Below are 10576 nucleotides of genomic sequence, written 5' to 3' on the forward strand. Positions count from 1 at the left end.
TGCCCGTGTTGGACAAGGGCTCTACCTCTGAGTGACAGCCCCAGCCTTTTTAATTTTTATTTTGAGACAAGGTCTTGCTAAGTTGACCATGCTGGCCTTGAACTTGTGATATTATTGCGTCAGACTCCAAGCAACTGGGATTCAGTCCCCTTTTTGACCTAGCTTTTTTGTTTGTTTGTTTGTTTTGTTTTGTTTTGTTTTGTTTTGTTTTTGACCTCGCTTGTTTTAATTCCTGATTGCCACATTTTCTGGACACTCATCTCTGAGCAGACCGGCCTGGACCACAACCCCAGCGCCTGCCCAAGGGAAGTCCTTCTCTTAGAGAATACAGTATTAAGTGACAGCAGGTGAGTCCTGCAAGGAAGCCAGGAGTGGAACCAGGTGCACATTGTTGCAGTTAATTTCCGAAGGCCATTGTCTCTGCTTGTCCCTAACAGCACAAACCCTGTAGGTTCTTTGGGAGTGTTTACTTCCTTTGATCAGGTTTCATCTCCCCTCTAAAGACTTCCCTGATTGGTGCCTTCTTCCCTAGATCTGGGATTCTTCATCTTGGTTTCATTGTTGCAGGATCCCACATAAGTGTTCTAAAGCCACTGTTCCAATCACACTGATTGCAATTAGGGTTTGCCCTTGCAAGTCCTCCTGGAACCCTCTGTGAAGGTAAGCAGAATCGCTTAAGAGCACAATACACTTTAATTTAAATGACAGTTCTGTAGCCTCTTTGTCCTATAGATAGGCTCTCTCCCCACCCAACAATTTACATACAATAAATTTAAACTATTTTTTGAGGCAAATCTCGTTATGTATTTCCGGCCAGCCTTGAACTCACTATGCAGTCAAATGCAGGTGTTGAATGCATGATGACCTTCCTGCCTCAGCCTGCTGAATATTGGGGTAATAGGCCTATGTCACCTCACTGGGCACCAGTTGTTTATTTTTATTTTTTGCCATGATGGGTATCAAAGCCATGGCCTTATATATGCTACCCAATTGCTCTATCACTCACCTATGCCCCTGACTCAAACTTTACCAATTATAAATGTAACATTCAGTGAAAGTTTTAATAAGTATAGTTATGTAAACATTACCACAATAAAAATTTCCATTATCCTCAAACTTCTACTCTTTTGTATTCAGTCCCTTCCTGACCTCAGCTTTTGGCAGCACTTATCTGTCTTTAAGTGTATTCTTACATTCTACCTTTTGTAGAATTTCATAAAAGTGGTCTGAATAATAAACTACATTTTTGCATCTGTCTTCTTTAAAGTAATAATTTTTTTTTTTGTCTTTTTCCTTTTTATCGGTACTGGGGATCAGACTCACAACTGACTGCTTGCAATGCAGGCGCTTATGCCACTGAGCTAAATCCCCAGCCCATGTAATAATTTTTTGAACATCTATGTTGTTGAACATATAAGTAGTCTATAGCTTCTTACTGTAGTATTCCTTTTTTTTTTTTTTTTTTTTGAGAGAGAGTCTCACCATTTAGTTCAAGCTGTACTTGAACTCACTGTGTTGTCCAGGCTGCCCTCTAGCTCACAGCAATCCTCTTCCTCAGCCTTCTGAGGTATATGCCACCATGCCTGGCTTCTATTATTATACCACAACTTATTTATTCATTGACTAGGAAAGGAACATTTTTTCATTTACAATTTGTGCCCGTCGTGAATAAAGCTGCTGTAAACAGATGCATGCAAGTATTTGTGTGAACATGTTTTCATTCCTTTTAGGTGAATTCAGGAATGAGACTGCTGGATTATATAGGAAGTATATGATTACTGTAGTCTTTTTTTTCCCCCCCTTTCCTTTTTTTTTTTTTTCTGGAGCTGGGAATCAAACCCAGGGCCTGGCTCGGAGGATGCCAGGCAAGGATGGTGCTACTGAGCTATGCCTGCCGCCCACAATGTGATTAACTTTAAAAGAAATTTCCAGTTTTCCAAAATGGTTATAACATTTGGCAGCAAAGTATGAGAGATCCAGCTGCTTTACATTTTGCTAACAGTTGGTACTGAAATCTTTTTAAGCTTAGCTATGTTAGTAAATTTATACTGGCATCTTAGTTTGGTATGAATTTGTGTTTCTTTGATGTTTAATGATATGGAGTGTCTTTCCCTATGTTTATTTGCAATGGCAAATATCTTATTTGATGAAGTGTCTGTTTTGTTTTGGTGTATGTGTTACTGAAAATTGAACCCAGGGCTTTGACACTGAGTGCTATCTCACCATTTGTATGTTTTTATAAATTATATTGTTTATGTACATGAATTTGTATGATATGGTTTTTAAAACTATATTCTAGATATAAACCCCTGATGATATATATTTGTTTTAAAAATATTTCTCCCGGCCTGCAGCTTGCTTATTTATTTATTTTATTTGTTTTATTACTATTTTTTTAAGACAGGGTCTTGTTATGTTGCTCAAGCTGGCCTTGAACTCATGGCAATCCTCTTACCTTAGTCTCCCAACTGTTGGGATTATAAATCCATAATTTTATTTGAATAGCAATTTTTTTTAATTTTGAAGAAGTAAAATTTTGCCATTTTTTTTTGCTTGCATAATCCATGCTTTTTTTTTTTTTTTGTACCATGGATGGAATTCATGGCCTCTCACTTGCCAAGTAGGCGCTTATGCCACTGAGCTAAATCCCTAGCCCTGTCCATGCTTTTCTAAAGATTTCAGAAATCTTTCTTTAAAGTCACAAATATTTTTGTTTATGTTTTTTTCTCTAAGTTTTGTAGTTTTAGCTCTGTCAGTTAAGTCTATGATTCATTTTGAGTCAACTTCATACCATAGGTTGCATGATATAAGGGTCAAGAGTCATAGTTTTGCACATGGACATTCAATTGTTGAAAGGCTATTGTTTTTTCTCCTCTGAATAAGCTACTGTCAAAAAGCAGTTAGCAATGCAGAAGGGTCTATCTCTGGAGCCACTGTTTCACCGATCTGCATATCTGTTCTTACTCCATACCATCATGCTGTGATTACTATAACTTTAGGTGTGGAAATCACTTCTTTTTCAAAAACATGTTGGGACTGTTCTAGGCCCTTTGCATTTCTGTTTGATTCTTGAGCTCCTGTGGGGTTTTAGGGGGAGTATTCTAGGCCCTTTGCATTTCTGTTTCATTTTAGAACCAGCTTGTTAACTCTTTTTGTTTGTTTGTTTTGTCTTTTTCTTTTTTACCGGTACAGGGGATCGAATTCACAACTGCCTGCTTGCAAGGCAGGCACTTATGCCGCTGAGCTAAATCCCCAGCCCCCTTGTTAACTCTTGAGATCTCCTGTGGAGTTTTAGAAGGAGAGCACAGAGCTCTTTGTACACCCTTGACTGAAGAATGGGCTCCTGTCCCGTCCAGAGGGCAGCCTCCAGAGGAACAATAGGAGGAGCGGGAGGGAGGAGGGGACACAGTCTAGCCAGCTGGATAGGCCGAGCCTGGGTGCACTGAATGGGATTACACTGTCTCTGAAAGACTGATTTAAGGAAAGTTGACATCATAGCAATACTCAGTGTTTTGATCCGTAAACACAGTATAAACATAGTTCCTCTCCACTTACTTGAGTCTTCAGTATTAGTGTACTAGAGATGGAACCCAGAGGCTTTCTACCACTGAGCTACATCCTCCTTTTTATTTTTCACTCCGAGACAGGGTATTGCTAAATTGCCCAGGCTAAATTGCCTCATCCTCCCGCCTGCTGGGATTACAGGCATGCACTATTGCACCCTGCATATTTCCTATTATTTTATGCTATTGAAAATTATACTTTATTCATTTCAATTTCCACTTCCTTGCTGCTAACATGGAAAATTTTTTGTGTGTTGGATGTGGTGGTGCTCACCTGTAATCTCAGTACTCAGGAGGCTGAGGCAGGATGATCAAGTTAGTTTGGGACTAGCCTGGACTACATAGTGATTTCAAGGCCAGCCTGAACCACATAGCAAGACCTTGCCTTAGAAAAAGAAAAAGAAGGGGCTGGGGGTTTAGCTCAGTGGCATAAGCACCTACCTTGCAAGCAGGTGGTCGTGAGTTTGACCCCTGGTACCGATAAAAATGAAAAAGACAAAAAAGAAAAAAAAGAAAAAAGAAAAAGAAGACAGACAGACAGACAGAAAGAAAGAAAAAGAAAATATATGTACATACATACACACATTCCTCATTTAACAACCTATTTATGGTTCTGTGATTAGGTTGTTAAATGAATTGATTGCTAAATGAGGAATTGTGTATAGTGTGCACATTATAATATTCAGAACAAAGACATGGTCAAAGGAAACTCCAACTTGATAACTTTGCTTTTATTTGCATAACTCAGATGCAGCCCTGTAATTTATAACAATGTAAAACTACAGTACTGTACTGTACAGTACAATCAGCAAAAACTATATTACTGAATAAATAAACAAGGTGTATTGGATGAAGAAAAGTCTTTGAGGCTCAATAAGCAAGATGTACAGAACTATACAAAAAAAAAAAAGATGGATTACAAGTCTAAGTGGCAGGTCACATGTCTGCACAGTGTGCCTTGGTCATAAGTCAGAACTGGTCTTAACTGGTAAGTCATTACATGAGGAATATATATACTGTATGTATTTTTGGCATATTGATCTCGTGCCTATGAGCTAAGTTTTTTTTTAATAGATGACCATGTCTTAGAATGGAAAGCTTTGCTTCCTTCTTTCTTGTGTGTAGGCCTTATGTTTCCTTCCTGGGCTTTATTGTACTGACTAGGACACTAGCACAAAGTTAAGGGGTCAGAAGTGGCACCTTTTCTTGTTTAGAGGATTTGTGACATCTTTCTCATTTCTGCTGTTGGTGATTTATGTTTCTTTTTTAATAATTAATTGATGTTTTGGTACTGGGAAACGAATGCAAGGGTACTCTGCTCTAGTAACTACTGAGTCACATCTTCTTTTAGCTTTTGAAAATTTTCACACAGCATCTTGCTAAATTGCTAATTTGCCCAGGCTGGGCTTGAATTTGTGATTTTCATGCTTCAACCTCCCAGAGTTCTGGGATTCCAGGCCTGCTCCACCATACCTAGCCTTTTAAAAAAGATATCTGGCTAGAGGTTTATCAATTTTATTGCTCTTTTCAAAGAACCAGCTTTTAGTTTCATTGATTTTTCTTTATTATTTTTCTACAGTTTTGCTTATTTTTTCCAGTCCATTGATTTTTGATTTGTAGTCCATTTTTTTCCTTCTACTTTCTTTGTAATTTCTTAAGGTGGAGCTGAGATGATTTGAAGAGCTTTCTTAGCTGGGTATGGTGGTATACTGCTGTAATCCCAGCACTCTGGGAGGCTGAAACAAAAGGATTGAAAGTTTGAGCTCAGCTTACACAATTTAGTGAGTTAGCAAGACTTTGTCTCAAAAAAAAAATTTTTTTTTTACAAAAATGGTGATAGAGCTCAGTGCAAAGGCCCTTGGTTCTATCCTTAGTGCTACAAAAACAAAACAAAGACTCCTTTTTTTCTTCTAATATAGATACATAATACCATAAATTTCCCCATAAATAGCTGCTTCCCACATGTTTATATATTGTTTTCATTTTCATTCAGTTTGAAATATTTTCTAATTTCCTTTGTGCTTTCTTCTTTGACCCGTGGCTATTTACAAGTATGCTAGTTAATTTCCAGATTTTGGGGAATTTTCCAAACTTCTTGCTGACTTCTAATTTAATTTCCTTGTGGCTAGAGAACATGCTATGTTTTATTTTCAATTCATTTAAGTTTATTGAGACTTGTTTGTATGCCCAAGCCTATGTCTGTCCTGCAGGATGTTCATATATACATACATATATATATATATATATATATATATATTTTTTTTTTTTTTTTGTCTTTTTCCTTCTTATTGGTATCGGGGATCGAACTCACGACTGCCTGCTTGCAAGGCAGGCGCTTATGCCGCTGAGCTAAAGCCCCAGCCCCAGGATGTTCATATATTTGACAAAGAAAATATATATTCTGTTTTTGCAGGAGGACGTGTCCTCTGTATGTTAGTTAGGTCAAATTGGTTGGTGTTGTTCAAGTCCTTTGTGTGCCTACAGATTTTCTGTCTGGTTATTTTATTCATTATTGAGAGAGGAGCATCAGAATATTAGCTATACTTACCGAGCTGAATTTTTTTTTTTTTTTTGTCTTTTTCTTTTTTATCAGTACCGGGGATCGAACTCACGACTGCCTGCTTGCAAAGCAGGCACTTATGCTGCTGAGCTAAATCCCCAGCCCCTGAGCTGAATTTTTAATCTCTATGTTTACTAATTTGTTTTTCTTCATGTGTGTTGGGACTGTCTGCTAGGTGCATGCAAACTTTTAATTGTTTAATTTTTCTGATTTTATCTGCCCACTCCCTCAGGGGCATTTGCAAAATTAGAGACATTTTTGGTTGTTGCAGCTAGGGACTGCTGCTGACATCTAGTGGGTACAAGCCAGTGATGCTGCTTAGCATTGAATAAAGCCCCACAGGCCCCCACAGTATAGAATTATGCAGTTCAGAATATTAAATACTGAGGTTGAGAAACCCAATTTCTTTAACATTAATACCCCAAATTCTAGCAATTTTTCAAGAATAATCTCTCTCTCTCTTTTGTTTGCCTTTATTTAATTTCAAGAGCTGGGGTACTGTGCCAAGGCATGGAGATACATGCTTGTAATCCCGGTGACTCAAGAGGCTGAGACAGGAGGATTGCCAGGAGTTTAAGCCCAGCCTGCACTGCACAGTGAGATCCTATCTCAAAAAAACAAAAATAAAAAACCCCAAGGTTGTGCTACCACTGAGCTACAGTTCCAGACATTTTTGTTTTGAGACAGGATCTCAGTAAATTGCCCAGATGGGACTTGAATTTGTAATTCTCCTGCCTCAGCTGACTTCCTAGAGTGCTGACTTTTATATCTGTTTTTGATGAAGAAGACTTACTGTTTATGCCACTATGGCCCGAAATCTGACCATCCTTTTTCTTTAAGCATATCTATGGCTTTATACATAAATCAGGGTTCTTTTAGAAAGCATGTTGTTGGGTCTTTTAGAAATCAAATGTGGCAATATCTGATTTTTTTTTTTTTAAGACAGGATCTTGCTGTGTAGTCCCGGCTAGCCTTGAACTCACTATGTAATCCAGGTTGGGCTTGAACTTGCAGCAATCCTCCTACATCAGTCTCCCAAGTACTAGGAATACAGGTATGTGCCACAGTACCCAGCTAATGTCTGAATTTTAATTTGAAATGTTTAGACCATTTACATTTAATGTATTGATATAGTTGAGTTAAAATCCATTATTTTGCTTCTTGTTTTTTGTATGTCCCACTTGATTTCTATTTTTTTTCTATTTTTCTGCCTCTTTTAAAAATTTTTTTATGGTTCTATTTTGCCTTTATTATTAGGTTATTACCTATGCCCTTTTATTTTGATTTTAGTGGACTATTGTGATGTTTAAACATATATTCCTCACATACCTGTAATCTAGCACTTGGGAGGCTGAGGCAGAAGAAATCATTGTGAATTTGAGGCCAGCCTGGACTACACAGCAAGTTCAAGGCCAGCTTGAACTATGTAACAAGACTCTGTCTCAAAAAAAAAAAAAAGTATATATATACCTCAGTTCACAAACTGAGGTATATATATAATTTGTCCTACAATTACGGCAAAGATGGTGCATTTGTGTTCATGTACAAAAGATGCTCTGGTCATGTTTATCACCTGATGTGGTGTTTGCAAACAAAAATAAAATTTTGCCAAATGCTTCTGTTTGTGAACTCAGTTGTTCAAAAACATTCATGAACTGAACTCATCACAGACACAGTATAACTTTTTTTTTTTTTTTACATGTGTGTGTCTTTTTGAGACAGTGTCCCGCTATGCAGTTCAGGCTGGCCTTGAGCTCACTTTGTAGCCCAGGCTGGTCTTCAACTCGGAATGATATGCACCACCATGTCCAGCCTTAACCACAGTGTGAAATTATATCACGTTATATAGAGTATGTTTTTCACATATGTGTGAGGATACAAAAAATTTTTTGGCTGTTTCAAAGTACAATTTTATTTTATTTATTTGTTTTATTAGTGCATGTTTGCTGTACATGAAGTTTACATTCATTTTAGGTACATATAATATTTTAATTATTTTCTTGATTATACAAAAGTTATAAATCCACACTTCATTGATATTAGTTTTGCTTTCAAAAGTCACTTGAAAATTTTTTTTTTAATCCACAACCTCACTATGTTGCCCAGGCTGCTCTCAAATTCCTCAGCTCAGGTGATTTCCTACTCAAACTCCTGAGTGGCTAGGGATATTGGCATAGACCATCATGCCCAGCTGCCATTTTTCTTTGTGTGTGTGTGTGTGTTTCCTTTTTTATTGGTACCAGGGATCGAACTCACGACCACACACTTGCAAAGCAGGCGCTTATGCTGCTGAGCTAAATCCCCAGCCCCCATTTTTCTTTTAAAGAGATTAAGCATTGGCCATTATATAGTGGCATGTATCTATAACTCCACCACTCAGGAGGCTAAGGCAGGAGGATCGCTGTGAGTTTGAGGCCAGCCTGAGCTACGTAATGAGTTCAAGGCCAGCCTAAACTACATAGCAAGACCCTATTTTTGTTTTTATTTTTTTAAAAAAAAGAGAGATTAAAAGTTGGAAATAATCTTTACGTACTACATATCTATTCTTTCAAGGGATTTATGTAGATTAAATTTTTTTTTTGGTACTGGGGATAGAACTCATGATTTCACATTTGCCAAGCAGGCACTTATGCCACTGAGCTAAACCCCAGGCCACTAGATTTTTTTTTTTCTTTTTCGTTTTGAAGAAAAATTTTGGCTGGCCCAAAATTTCTATATTATTTTCCTTCTGCCTGAAGAATTTCTTTAACAATTCTTACTTGTTTTGCTGTTTCTGCATTCTGTCAGATTTTGCTTGTCAGAAAAAGTCTGTTTCCTTGAATGATATTTTTACAGGCTATAGAATTGTGAGTTGATATTTTTTTCAGTGAAGATAGCATTTCATTATTCCATTCAATTCTTACTGGATGAAACAATGTTCATTGTTTCAAGTTCCAGTTTCAAGTTCATTGTTTCATTCAGTTCCTCCCTAAGTTTGAGTCCCTAATTTCGTAGGTCCCCTGGAGTTAAAATGTAGCACCTGTGACCTCAGGTTAACTGTTTTAGACATTTGCTTCACTTCAGTAACAAACTCTGCTGCTGCTATCGGGATTATATGTATAGCATTTCCTACCATTTTTCTTCCTTGTGAGGTGACACACTGGCCTATCATCTGCCATTCATTCTGACCCTGTTATCACTTCCTCATGATTCTGTGTGCCTAGTCTTTATTGGAGCACACATTTTTCTTTGCCTACTGCATCTGAGGATCAATTTGATAAATCAGTATCATCTAGCTTCCTTCCCAGGCTCTTTCTAGCATTATGAAGAGAACCTAGGCTTGAACTCCAACTTTCCATGGTTAGAAGCTATGTGCCCTTGAGTAAATTACTTGAATTTTAGGAGGCCATCTGTAAATTTTTAATAATGTTCCTCAAAGCAGGGTGTGGTGGCACACATCTGTAATCCCAGCATTTGGAGAGCTGAGGTAGGATAGCTGTGAATTGAGGCCAGCTGTCTAAAAAACAAAACAAAAAAAAACCCCCCAAAATAATAATGATGCTCAAAGTAGTTGGGAGGATTATATTAGATAATACATGAAATATTTTTAGTACTGTATTTTGTACAAAGTATCAAACACTCCCAAATGTGCATTATGTGGTGCATGTATATACTTGCCAGTTGTCAGAGAGGGAACCTCAGATTGGTCACTGACCCATGTCACACAACTAGGGAATGGCGAAAAATTAGGAGTTAACACCAGCCTGGCACCAGAATTCGTGCCTTTGGCTACCGCTCTTCACTGCTTTTCCCACTAACCATTAATTCCTTTTCCTTGATGAGAAGGAACCATAGCTGAATTTTGAAAAATGGGTGTTGTTGACCTCGTGAGAGTTGGGGTATGGGGCAGAGAGGGGATGGGGGCAGGGGCAATTCAAGGAGCAATGTGATGGAGGGTAGGTTCTGTTAGGTAGGGCTTAAATGATGTAATAGGACTTTGAATGCTATGGGAACAGATTTGGCCTGTCTCATTCTGCACAGAGTGATAAACCACGGGAAGGTGATGTGGTCAGATTGGCTCTTCTGGGGGAGTTGCTGGATTTTTTGGCAAATGGACTGACCCAGGGAATAACTAGAAGAAAGAGATGCTATAGAATGTTCTACACAAGTACAGATATGGGGGGCTGGGGATTTAGCTCAGCGGCATAAGCACCTGTCTTGCAAGCAGGCAGTCATAAGTTTGATCCCTGGTATTGATAAAAATAAAAAAAGACAAAAAAAATACAGATAAGAAGCAAGGCGATCAACCCTGATGATTACACTGGAATGGGGGATCGCAAAGGTACAACTTAGCAGGATTTAGTGCTTCATAATTGAAGAAGTTATAATTGACTTACTATTCTTGACACTAGGGAGAGACACGGTGTTAGTAATGGAGATGCAGAATTCTGAGAGGGGTGGTGTGTACAAAAGT

The sequence above is a fragment of the Cavia porcellus genome, unplaced genomic scaffold (assembly GCF_034190915.1).
Source record: "Cavia porcellus strain 051 isolate PalLab524CR breed Dunkin Hartley unplaced genomic scaffold, mCavPor4.1 scaffold_29, whole genome shotgun sequence".
Lineage (NCBI taxonomy): Eukaryota > Metazoa > Chordata > Mammalia > Rodentia > Caviidae > Cavia > Cavia porcellus.